The following is a 14,157-nucleotide window of genomic DNA, read 5'->3' on the forward strand; positions in this document are numbered from 1 at the left end:
CAATAGCCAAGACATAGAAGCTAAGTGCCCACTAATAGGTGAATGAATAAAGAAGTTGTACATTTGACCAGTGACCAATATAGGTTTGAACTATGTGGGTTCACTTATCATGGATTTTTTACAATATAGTACTGTAAATGGATTTTCTCCTATGGTTTTCTTAACATTTTTCTCATTTACTTTAAGAACATGTATATAACACACATAACACAAAAAAGGTCTTAAATAACTATTATTGGTGAAGCTTCAAGTCAACAATAGGCTATTAGTAGTCAAGATTTTGGAGAGTCAGAAGTTATACATGGATTTTCAACTATGCAGGGGACTGACTGGCACCCCTAACACTCATGTTGTTCAAGGGTCAAATGTATATATACAATGGAATATTATTTGGCCATAAAACATTAGGATATCCTACCATTCACAACAACATAGATGGATTTCAGATAGAGAAAGATAAACACTATATAATTTCACTTACCTGTGGAATCTAAACTCCCCCCCCCCCCCACCACCAAAAACCAAAACCAAAACCAAAAACCACTCCTCTAGAAAGACATCAGACTTGTGGTTATCAAAAAAAAGAGAATGGGGTGAAGGGAATTGGAGGAAGGTGGTCAAAAGGTACAAACTTCCAGTTATAAGAGAAATAAGTACTAGGGATGTTGTGTACAACATGATGACTACAGGTAATACTGTTGTATGATACGTAGGAAACTTGTTAGGAGAGTAAATCCTAAGAATTCTCAGCACAAGGAGAAAATTTTTTTCCCTTTTGTTATTTTCTTTTTATATCTATATAAGATGGATGTTACCTGAACCTACTGTGGTAATCATTTCACAGTATATGTAAATCAAATCATGATGCTGTATGACTTAAACAGTAATGTATATGGGGCGCCTGGGTGGCGCAGTCGGTTAAGCGTCCGACTTCAGCCAGGTCACGATCTCGCGGTCCGTGAGTTCGAGCCCCGCGTCAGGCTCTGGGCTGATGGCTCAGAGCCTGGAGCCTGTTTCCGATTCTGTGTCTCCCTCTCTCTCTGCCCCTCCCCCGTTCATGCTCTGTCTCTCTCTGTCCCAAAAATAAATAAACGTTCAAAAAAAGTTTAAAAAAAAAAACAAAACAGTAATGTATGTCAATTATTACTCAATGAAACCAGAAAAAATAGGTGGTATGCAGAACAAATAAGCAAACAAAAAAACAACCCCCAGAGTAGGTAGGAAGCATAAGCTCTGCCAATATGCTAATTAAGTAGAGGATTTTTTTTTTTCCCCCTCTCCTCTTCCCTTACTCTGCCTCTGTATTCCTTCTCTCCTTTCTCACCACCAGATGCTCTTAGATACTCTGGGTCACATCTGCCAGCCTGTGAAAAGGGATAAGATAACAACAGACCTCAAACAAGAGGTCCCACCAACCAAGAACAATCACTGCCCAATTAAAGTAATTTTTCAAACAGCAGTGAAGGCAGTTCTACATTTCCTGATTTAAAAGTTAACTGAAATCCAACTCTTATATTTATTGCTGAAAATATACCCTTTGCATCCTGAAACACAGATTGACATTGTAACTCAGAAAGCAAAAGAAGGAAAAACATTAATGACCAGAATGATGAGATACAATAAAAAAATGTTGCTGAGTTTTCAGCCCAGAGACATCCCAAATACCTTAACTATTGATTCTTCAATAACCAACCCACCATTTGTCCTGAAAAATCAAATGCTTTATATTACAAAAAAATCATTCTCTCTCCCCAATGACACCTTCCCTCCACTCCCAAACCTGCACACCACTTCAATCTTGCCAGTCCTCTAGGGTCGTTGGAATACATCCTCCAACCCTCTCTGCTTTAAATCTGTTATTAAGATTTTACCTGTCAATGTCTTTTAAAATTTCATCTCTTTTCTTCATTATCTTTACTTTGCCTCGGTTTAGTCACTCAGCCTCCTCTCAGGTGACTATGCAACTCATTGTCCTCCATATAGTCACACATATAACTCCTAAATAATACATTTAATCATGTCACTCTATTGCTTTAAACCTCCCCCAACTTTCTGTTGCCTTCAGTTTGGCATTTAAGGCTCTTCACAACCCACTAGCTGGCTAGCTAACCTCTCTAGTTCCATCTGGCACCAACCCCCGCCTAAGTTGAGCTGATGATGAATGTTCCATGAACACACCCATAGCTCATAGTCTTTCCTGAGATGCCCTTTCACATTCTCTACACTTAGCTTTCCCTCTCTGTGCTCTCAACACTTTGTCCTGATCTCTACTTTTGCACTTAGTTTACACTGCAATTACATGTGCAAGTGTATCTTACTCATTTCTGTATCAATGATATATAGCATGGAATTTGCTATTAAAGACTCACTAAAGAAATTCTGAAGGACATACTTCAAAAAGAGGGATGAAAGTAACAGTGAGGAAAAACATTGGTAAATAGATGGGTAAAACTAAGCAAACATTACTTAAAACTGTGAGAAAAATGTGCAACCTGTGTGTGTCGGGGTGGGGGATAAGGGGCAGAGAACCTGAGGAGAGATAAGTCTTTGAATTTTGGAGCATGAGTGTTAATATACTCATTAAATAGAAAATGTTTAAAGTGTGTCCATTAAAAGAGCAAGAACAGCTATTAAGGGAGTAGACATAAAACATATCACCTCCAAAGAAATAGGAGAAAAAACTGGAATGGGGAGGGAGGGGGAAGGGAATTATCAATTCAAAATATGGCAAAAAGGGGAAAGGGGAGAAATAGAAAACATTGATAAAAATACATAAAACAGTAAAAGACGTATAAATTTATCATTAATTGCAATAAATGCTAATGGACTCAGCTTTCTAATTAAAGGTAAATATTTTTAGACTGAACAAAAATCTAGCTACATGTTGCTTGTAAAAGATACACCTAAAACATGGAACAAGACACCTGCAAAAACATTATACATTTGTATGTACCTATTAATATTATCTCAAAATTTGTAAGGCAAAAATTGACATGGTAACAAGAAGATACAGACAAATCCATCACCAGAGGCAGAAACTGCAATACAAATCTCCTAGCAACTGACATCTTCAGCAAATAAAATATTAGTAACAATAGAGGAGTTTTTAACAGCTTAAACAATAAGCTTTTTAACAACATAGAACACATTTAGAATATTAAATGCAACAATTAGTGATACATTATACAATTCTGAAAAATAACTATAATGATAGTTTCAATAAATTTCAAAAGATTCTTTTACTGTAATACAATTAAATATTACAATATATTTTAAAAGATAACTAGAAAACTCTCATACATTTAGAAGTTTAGAGAAAAACATATTTCAAAACACCTCACAAAGAAGAAATAAAAATGGAAACTGGAAAATTCTTAAAACTGAACAATAATAAACTGTCCTATCAAAACTTGAGGAAGGGAGCCAGAATACAAAGGGAAGTTTATAACCTTATATGTTTATATTAGAAAAGAAGAAAATTTCCAAATTAATCAGGTAGTCACTTCCACTCAGGTCATGATCTCAGGGTTCTAGAGATCAAGCCCTGCATCAGGCTCTCTACTGTCAACAAATAGCCCACTTCAGATCCTCTGTCTACTTCTCTCTCTGCCCCTGCTCTGTGTTCTCTCTCTCTTAAAAATAAATAAACATTAAAAAAAATTTTTTTAAGGAAATTAATGAAAAAGATAATACATAATAGGAATGATCAGCAAAGCCAAATACTGGGTCTTGGTAAAAACTAAGAAAATAGAGAAGCTTCCAGTATGATTAATCAAAGGGGGGAAAATTCTCAAGGGATACATACAATCATAGGGCTGAAAAGAAAAATAAAACCATAAATGATACAACTAATAAATAGGAAGATATTTTCAACAACTTTAGCTCAATACATTTAAAAACTTAGATGAAATGGATAAATATCTAGAAAAATACAGCTATAACTTACCAAATATGACTTAAATAGAAAACATGAATAGTCCTATAACTTTTGAATAACTTGAATTGAGAATTAAAAATCTTCCAACAAAGAAATCACTAGGCTCAGACAGCTTCCTTATAAGGTTGAGGCAAGTTCCATGAGATGTTCATGAAACAGAAATTCTCATCTTACTCTTCCAATCTTCCAGAGGATAGAAAAAGAGGGAACATTCCCCAACTCTTTCAACATAACCTTGATTCCAAATTAAGAAAGAAATAGAGGGGCACCTGGGTGGCTCCCGTCTAACCAACTCTTGATTTCAGCCCAGGTTATGATCTCACGGTTGTGAGATTGAGCCCCACGTTGGGCTCTGTGCTAAGCATGGAGCCTACTTAAGATTCTCTCTCTCCCTAAAAAAAAAAAAAAAAAAAAAAAAAAAATTCTCTCTCTCCCTCTTCCTCTGCTCCTCCTCTCCCCCCTCTCTCTCTCTCTCTCAAAAAAGATAAAATCAAATGTTTAAAAAAAAAAAAACAGAATGAGAAATGTGATTAAAGGTCAATTTCACATAGGTGAAAAATTCTAAGCAAATTACTTGTAAACATAATTTGGTTTATCAAAGGAATGCAAAGTTGATTTATTATTAGAACACCAGTTAATGTAATTTATCCCAATAACAAAGTAAAGGGAAAAAAATCATATGATCAAATCATTAGCTACAGAAAACTTTTTGATGGAATTCAACATTCATCCACAATTTTAAAAACTCAGCAAAGAATAGGAAAAAAAAACCCCTTGGCTGATAAAAGATATTAAAATAAAAACAAAAAAAACCCCACCTACAATGAACATTATATACACGATAATGAAAATAATAAAAAAACATTTCTTTTAAAATCAGAAAGAATGCCAGCTATTACCATATCTATTCAGCATTGCTCTGGTGGGCCTGGCCAGGGCAAAAATATAAGAAAAGGAAAAAAAATTATAAAGGAAGCTACAAAACTGATGTCACTTATAGGCAATATGTTTTGTTGAAATCCCCAAAGAATCAAAAGACAAATTATTTTCATTAGTAAGATTTACCAAATTTGACTTTTCAAAAAAACCAGTCTGTAGAAATCAACTACATGTTTATATTCAGCAATAATCAGAATGACATCATTAACAGCAACAAAAATTTAAAATATCTAGTGTTAGGATGTCCTTGGAACCACAGTAGAGGGGACGGCCATCTTGCCAGCGCAACCCAATGAAAAGCCCCTAGCAGCTTGCCAGAACGAATTGGAGGTCAACCAATCACTGAGGGACAGCACGACCTGACATATGAGAAAAAGGGGCACCGGGACCTAAACCCGGAACCGGAACCACTGCAGCTTAAAAACTCCACCCCACCACACCTGGGCGCGACTTCCCTGACTCCTCTCTCTCTCTCTCCCTGAGTCACGGAACCTCGCTGGAGACCTTAGTTCCCAAATAAAGCCATTGACTGCTAAAATTTTTTAGCCTCTGACTCCTATCTTTACCCTGCCTTACGCCTGACCCTAACATCTAGGGATAAATTTAACAAAAGATATGAAAGTTCTTTATATGAAATGTTTTTAATTGAAGTGAAAAGCACTGTATAAAGATCCAAACAACTGAAGGATTTGACTGTAGAGATGGTTGGTAATATGACAAAAGAAAGAAAAGTGATGACTAACATAAAAGTCAGGTTGGGTTTGACCTCCAAGGGGTAGGGAAGGTAATGGTTTACTTCTTAACTTGGATGGTAAGCACATGAGTATTTATATTTTTAATTCTTTAAACTGTACCTATAAATTTTATGTTCTCTCATATGGATGAATTATTTTATAGTTTTAAAAAAAGGTCCAGAACAAACAGCCCAATTAACATAAAAAGTCTGTTGTCTGTCAGGTCATAGGATTCCCACAATTTACAAGAAGAGCTTGGGAGAAGATACTAATTTTGTCAATTTTGAAAATGTGTCTTGAATAATCACTTCATCGCCAAAAGAGAAGGCGGAAGCTGCTATAAAATGCCAGAACAAATCCCTTCAGGAAACATTCAATTTAAGTGTAATTATCTTTTTTTTTAAGTTTTAAATGGAAAGGTTTCTATACAAAGCTGTTTACATAAATATTCACTTGTTTACCTCTGCACACAAAGCAGAAAAGCAAAAATGGGATGATTCAGGAGCACATAACAGGTATCAGCTTAACAAGGATGAAAATTTAGGGAAAGTCTCAACTATCTACTTCATTAGCCTAATCCACTAGTGCTTTAGAAATAAATAGTATGTTTCTAAATATAGTTAGGGTGCCAAAAACTTGCAGATAGAGTGTAACTTTTGGTGGGTTTAATTATAGGGAAAGAAATATTTTATTGGCATGCCAATATGCTCCCTTAGGTGAGAGATAAATCATCAGAAACACATGTGGCTTGAGCACTAGCATGTAACCTGTAGCCTGGCTTATCTGTGTAGTAAACTATATTCCAAAAATGGCCACTCCAATATTTCCAGTCCCACATGCTCTTCCAGAAGCTTTCCACTTCCTTATCAAAAGATGGAATCTATTTCCACTTGCACTAAAACTGAGTGGCCTTTGTAACTGTTTCAATGAGTAGGGTAGGGATGCTGTGTGATTTCCTAGGGTGGGTCATAAAACATAAGGTTCCCGCCTGACTTTCTCTTTCTTGGGTCATATGCTTTGAGAGCACTGAGCTGGCATAAAAGTCTGCCTACCCTGACGCTGTCATGCTGGAGAGACCACGAGGAAATAGAGATGATAGAGGAACACAGCTGTTCAGTCTTCCCAGCCCTCCAGATAGTGAGTGAGTGCGCTTTAGATGATGACAATCCCCAGCCTCCAAGCCAACCCAGATGATACTGAATGGAACTGAGATGAACCGTCTCTGTTGAGCCCTGCCCAAATTATAGATTTGTGAGCAAAATATAGTTGTCACTTTAAGACACTAAGTTTGTTGTGCTACAGCATTAAATAACCTGAACAGCTGTCATATCTACAGAGAAGATATTGGATGCAAATGTCATCCTGAACCAACAATCCAGACAGCATGGTTTCTAAAAATCAAAAGGATAGAACTGTAATACACCCAAAAAGCAGTCAGCACTACCCTGAAAGTTAAATTTCATTTAGGATTCATTATACCTGCTGCTGATCACTGATGCTGATAAGTGGTTATATTTATAAACCTATTATCTGCAAAAAAAAAAACCAAAAAAACAAAAAACCTTTAATATTTTTGTTTTTAATTACTTCAGAGGATCTCAGAGATGCATGTTAACAATTTCTGTTTATAAATAAAATTTATTCCATTACTGTATGTATCTTTTATTTTGGTCTATTTATGTTGCCATCACAGTGTGATATAAGATGTCCTCCTCAAATTTAGTGGAACCAAAATGCAATTACTGAGGTCTACATATTGCCATCTGCTATTGGATGCTAGTGTAATCAGATTTTAGAGCCAAAGAAAATCCCTGCTCACTTATTATGTGACCCTAGGCAAGCTACATAACTTTGCTGAGCACTTTTATTGATCTGTAAAATGAAAATAATACCTATCTATCTTGCAGGGTGGTTACAGAATCAAAAGAGTCAATATATATAAAATACTTAACATGCTTGGTACATAACAGGCAATCAGTAAGTTTCCTTTTCTTAACACCTCTTGTTTTTCTTTTTATTCAATGACAGGCTAAAGGAGATTGCAGGCCCCTAGGTTTGCCCAGCTAAAAGAAGCTCTCCAGAGAAAGGCTCAACTTCTTATCTATAAATATTACTCCCACACTTGGAAGTGGGCCTCCAACCTGTACTGGGAACTTCAACAAGAGCACCTGATAGGGGCCCTCTGTTCTGCTTTGCTTTGCTGTAGTAATTGTTTGGTAAATATTTAAGCAAATTTAAATTTGCATTCCACCTACTGATTTTCCCTTTGTTATCAAGCATTTTCAGCAGCAAAGAATATATATGTGTACGTGTGTGTATGTATACACACACACACACACACACACATACATACATACACACACAATTTTTTTTTTCATTTTGAGGTCACTGGGGGACTTTATGCCGCACAGATATCCGAGATGAATTATTGACTAGTTATATGAAGGAGGTTAAAAAAACAAAAACAGAAACAGGTAACCTAGGGGTTTTAGGGGTTTCAGCCAGCAATCTCCAATTCAGTCAACAAAATGAATGTTATGGGGAAAAACAGAACCAGCCAACCTTCTGGATATCTTCATTTAGTTCAACCTCACCTCTAATTGCACAATGAAGCTCCTTGGGATAGACAAAGCACATGACTGTGATAACTGGAGATCTGCATCCCACTTGCTATATGATCTCAGGAAGAGACTCTGCAAGCCTTTTATTCCTCATCTAAGAAGCTGTGGGATTAGACTAGATCAAAACATGTGATGAGTGAAAGGAGCCTCAAGACCATTTGGTGTAACACTCTCACTTCACAGGTGAAAAGTGAGGCCTAGAGCAAGTCAATGGCTTTCCTTATGTCACACCCCTAATAGCTGATAGACTAGGTATTGGCAGCCAAGATTTTCCAGCTGTTCCCCAATTCCACAAAGCCCTATCTAAAATGACTTGACTCTGAAGGTAAAGAGGAAAGACACAATATGGACTCCTTTTCAGGTTGATTTTACATGATTCAATAGGTCAAACAGTTCCTAATTTCCAAGCTAGGTTTCTTGCCAAGACAGTATTTGTTATTGTCTTGGATAATACACCATTCTGTAGACCTGGAAATCTTCTGTAACTGCTTTTCACTCTATATATTCCAGAACATGAAGGGTAAATTTCAACACTGTCATCAGCAATGTCCCTTGAGAGTCGCGGGTACTCAACAGGAACGTAGGAACTTCTGTGCTCTGTATCATCCTAGTGATGGAGTCGCTATTCTACTGTGTGCCAAACAAGTTTCAGACTCAACCAAGATACAGGGCAAAAAAATTCTGGCAAGTCTATGGGGAGTTTTTACCTTCCAACTCATTATCTACTAACTTATTTGTTAATTCCTCCTGTTGAGGGAAAAGAGAGGTTCTTTAAGGTTAACAGATCTGACCACAGGTAACTATCTGGAAAGAACCCTGATCTTCCCAAAGAAAGATACTATCTTGGGTAAGGGGAGAGTGAGGTTTCTTGGTCCAGTCACCTTAGAAATCTGGAGCAAGGAGAAAAGGAGGAAAATGTTCTTATTCAAATTAACAAAACCAATCAAATTTACCTCAGTATAGGTGACCTCACCAACTAAACTGCAATTTGAACATTTGAATCCTTCACTAAGAGCCAAATGTGGAAACTGAAACAATGAGAAAGATAAAGGGGTCACCCATAACCAAGGAATGTATTGATGTAATGGAAATGAACTATCATGGAGTAGAGAACAAGAGGAACCTGAGGCAAACTGTCAATGTTGGCATGTTTTTGTCTGTTGGAAAGACAATAAGGGGTGTGTTTGGAAGCAAAAGTGGATAGTGTGGTCAACCACATAAATAACTCCTTGCCAGGCAAGTTGTAATACATCTTAAGTAGAAATTTCCTTTGAAGAGCATAAACTCTGTCTGTAGTTCCATGCTTGTAAAGCCAGAGTCCTCTCCATTAGATTTCTCAGACAGATCTCCCCATCAGTGAGAAAAAGCAGCTAGATAAAAGCAGTCCTCTCTGTGCTGTCCAATGTGATAGCCAATACTAGCCATATGTCATCACTAAGTGCTTGAAACATGGGTAGTGTGACTGAGAAACTGAATTCTATTTTATTTTAAATTTTATTTAACTTTAGATAAATTTAGATATAGACACTGATTTGGTTATTAAAAAGTGATACACATGTTTGGATTGATTTGGTCATATGACTCTACTTTTTCAACTGTAAATTTTCATCTAAATACAGATTTAGATTTCTATAAAAATCTAGAGTCCAAATTGATAAGTGCTGTTTAAGTGTAAGATGTACAGTGTATTTCAAGATCTATTATGAAAAAAAGCAAACTATCTCATTATTAATTACTATTAAATGGTACATTATATATATAGGGTTAATATATTAAAACTAATTTCACCTATTTCCTTTTACTATTTTAAGTGACTACGAGAAAATTTTAAATTACATATGAGGCTCACATTTGAGGTTCACCTTATACTTTTATTGGATGGCACTGCTCTAGAGCCTAGAGAATCTAGATTAAGAATATCACGTTTTTGTTGTTGTTGTTTAAAGAAATTTATAGTCAGTGTATATTTTGGATTCTTTGTCAAAATCATACTAGGGTAAGGTTATACCATCTGAGGAGCTTAAAGATAATTTTTCTAATTACATTCTCCCAGTACATTCTCCCAGTAAATTAAAACTTGGTGTTTGGTTTACAAATTTGTCTCAGATAAGTTAATTTGTGTCAATCAATGAGCATCTGATCAATTCTAAAGTAAAATTGACACTGAAATTCCAGACTCAAGAAACTAGCTAAGGGAGTGAGCCCTGAAACAGAACACAGCGACTCCCAATCGAGGTCCAATGGCATCCTTTCTATTTTTGCATCACAAGAATTCAAATACTTGAGAATAAATATCATGCTCTGTTAGTCTTTTATATGACCCAAAAAAGTAACCACATAAAAGTCAACAGTTACATATAATCCTGATATATACACACATACATTCTAAAGAAGAAACTATTTTAAATATCCATGGAACACGTGAACCAAATATTTGGCAAATGATAATAAATATATATGCTGCATATATACAAGTAAACCTTTATCAGTTAAAGAAAGTTCCTCTTAAGATTGTAGCCTAAAAAATTAAAAAAAAAATCTTTGACTTAAACCACTACTGACAAACTAAGGTTGTCATTATCATCATAGGCACCTTGGAATCTTATACCACCCCCAGAAATTGTATTCAATGAGAGCAGCATCCATGCTCACATATTCTGAGATAAAAGGATCAGCTATCACCGCCATTTTAAGAGCTAGATAATCGATTAATCAAACAGAAGTTAAACATCACAATCAAAGTTCAATATTTGCTAAAAGCTGCTTGGACCCCGAGCTGGCATTCTGGAAGCAGCTACCAGATGAGTAAGGTGCTTACTAATAATAGTGCAGTAAGCCCAACTCAGAGGGTCTCTTTAGTGTTTTACACTGGTAGTACACAATTTGGTCAGTTGTGTTTTTCCTATAAAAACAGAATTTGATAAATATAGCAGCACAATTCATTAACAAATTTTTAATCACTACCTTTGTTTTATGAATTAAAATAAAGACATTCTAGCATAATATTTACATAAATTAAAAATGCCTACCTTCAAGTTAAGTCTTTTTCCACTAAACTCCATTATTTGAAACCTCCATCTAACTTAAACCTGGGTTAAGTCCAGACTCTAACTGGAATTCTTCCTGATTTAATTTGAATTGTAATTTTTCCAATAAGTCTCAGGTCTTCAGAATAGCATAGGAGCTCATCATGTAATTTTCCTGAATTAATCTATTTTTTCTTCTCCCCCTGACTTTAGCTTCAGAAACTATTCATTTCATATGGCATCTAGGGTCTCATCTGCTGGGGCCCTTCTCTCTTCAGAGGATGCACTGTCCTTATACCTTTCCCATACTTCTACCCCTACAGAACCTCGGGTTTTGCTCCTTCGTCCCCATGCTTTACCTCTGCTGCACCGCCCACTCTGGGCTTCCATTTCCAAGCACAAAGAACCATAGATACAGCCTGTCTTCCTCTCTCTGCTCTGTGGTCTTGTTCCAATCAGGGAAACATTCCTATGGCAACCAACATGCACCACCATCTCACTCCACTTCCCTGAAAGTTCCTTATTTGCATGGCAGACGTTTGGCAAGGACACTGAATTACTTTAACTTGCCTAGCAACTACTAGCCTGTTCCAGCCCTTCTAAAGGGACTTAGCTTTTTTCTCTTTATTAATGGGAGCTCGCTGGCTGCAGAAAGGGCAGCTGCCAAGTCAGCCTCCCTACCTTTGAGCAAACTGGAGCCCTCTCTTGCCCCCAGGTTAAAAAAAAAAAAAAAAGTCCACAGGCTCAAGACAATGGGGGCAAGACTAGATAGCTCTAAGGAGCTCACTTTAGGCTAACTCCAGGGAAAATTCAACTTTTAGAGAACCTTAAATCTTGCTCATCCTTGACTATAATAAAGAGTCGAAGTATTGGTTTATTTGCCTTCATTCATAAAACCAGGTTTATCTATCATGTTGTGTATTTAGGACACTCCTATTAATTTATTTAATAGGCTAGCAACCAGATTTTTATTTTAAAAAAATTTTAATATTTATTGGGGGGGGGGGCAGAGAAAGAGGGAGACACAGAATCCAAAGCAGGCTCAGGCTCTGAGCTGTCAGCACAGAGCCCAACACAGGGCTCAAACCCACAAACCATGAGATCATGACCTGAGCTGAAGTCTGTCACTTAACTGAATGAACCACCCAAGCACCCCTAGCAACCAGATATTTTAACTTACATATTTTACTTTATTCATTTAGGTAATTTTGGTATCAGGAACCAACATGGTCCCAAATGACTGATACTGCTATCAATATTTCCCCTCCCCAGTGAATTCTAAGAAACACACAAAGTGCCTATAATATAATTGGGGTTCCCTAAATGAAATACTTTCTTTGAAAACCCACAGAAGTGGAAGAGCTTGAACAATGAATAAATCAAGTTTCTTCAGCCCTCGGTCTGTTCTGCTGGTAGGATCTCAACCTTGGTGCCCTTTCAGAACAGAGCCCAAAGGTAGATATTAGCTCCTAAAAGCACCTGATGAGATAATCAAGCCAGGTCCTGGAAAAACAAAAGCCACTGCCTTCGACAAGGAAAGCAAGGCCACTGATGCAGAAGTGAAGACTTGCCAATTTAAGCCAGGAATAGAACGACAAAAGTCGACACTGGTGGACACGGTCCCTCCTTTATGAGACAACTTCCTTCTGTTAGCATGGAGGAAATGATTCACTTTTCTATGCTTGTAATTTTTGATTTCTTCTAAAAAGAGCCTTCTTATTCACTTCCATGACTCCACAAGGACAATTTTTGATCCCCAGATCCTATTTCAATGATGGTACACAGTGTTCAGCAACTATTTACTGAAATCAACTATGGACACAGAACTAACCAAAAATTTAAATTAAAATAACTGTTTTCACCTATCATACCTGTGAACTAAAATTTTTGTCACATTCAGTGCTGACAAAGGTGTGGAGAAACACGACATTCTCACACAGTGTTGGTGAAAGTATAAATTGGTGCAGTAATTTTGAAGGACAATTTGGCACTTTTTAGTGACATTAAAAATGCCCACACTTTCATTAGTAACTCCCCTCCTTTGGATGTATCCTACAAATATATTTACCAAAAAAATGTAAAAAGATATGTTGAAAGATGTAGCATTGCTTGCAACATGAAAAATCAGGTAACAACCAAAATGTTGATACATAGAAGTTTAATTATGGCATGCCATCACAATGGAGTACTATATAGACATTAAAAAGAGGGAGATCTATATGTACTGATGTAAACAGATATCCAAGATATATTGCTAAGGAAAGTATATTGAATTACAGAACCCATATGTCTCCATAAATAAGCACAGATGTGTGTTATGTGTACAGGTGCATGTATACATATATTAAGTGTTCTACATGTATGTAGATAAATCAACAGTAGATCTTTCCTAGAGGGATCTCTAGAAATTTCACAGCGGTTATCTTTAAAGAATGATATTTAGGAACCACAGAAAAAGGAGAAAGATTTATTTTCACTTAACAGCGTCTAAAAATGTTGATTACTTTGAAAAAGTCTTACTTATACTTTAAAAACATGTTAGTAATTCATAATTACTTTCATATAATTAGTTTTTCAAAAAAATAAAGCCATTAGGTTGTTTTTACCCTTCAGGTACATCAAGTAACTAACACACGAGTCTCTAAAACCATCTACTACTTTTGAAAGCAAGAAACTGCAGAAGTGGAAGCAGCAGCTCACATAAATTGTATACAAAGCTTGTACTTTTAATGCGTTAGACATGGTAAATATATCAAAACTATATTAAAATTAAGAAATTATATTTGAGCGATGTAAATTAAGATTTAAAAATTGTGAAAACTCACATTGTAATACACAATAAGATAAATCAATGTTCTTCCTAATGCATGGAAGTCTTTTGGGGGGGGGTGCGAGGTGGG

The 14,157-nt window shown here is 36.2% G+C and overlaps 1 protein-coding gene across 5 annotated transcripts in view; it reads right to left on the reverse strand.

Annotated features, from left to right (window-relative positions):
* The window catches only part of TMEM108 (transmembrane protein 108), a 367,083-nt gene that overhangs the window by 262,651 nt on the left and 90,275 nt on the right, over positions 1–14,157 (reverse strand). Inside the window, exon 1 of one of the 5 annotated variants that reach the window (XM_053221441.1) lies at positions 1,872–4,332. The exons of the other annotated variants lie outside the window; for them this stretch is intronic. The gene's annotated coding sequence lies outside the window, so the exon portion shown is untranslated. Of the gene's footprint in view, positions 1–1,871; positions 4,333–14,157 lie in introns of those variants that run through there. 5 annotated transcript variants of the gene reach the window in all.

The sequence above is a fragment of the Acinonyx jubatus genome, chromosome C2, assembly GCF_027475565.1.
Source record: "Acinonyx jubatus isolate Ajub_Pintada_27869175 chromosome C2, VMU_Ajub_asm_v1.0, whole genome shotgun sequence".
Taxonomy (NCBI): domain Eukaryota; kingdom Metazoa; phylum Chordata; class Mammalia; order Carnivora; family Felidae; genus Acinonyx; species Acinonyx jubatus.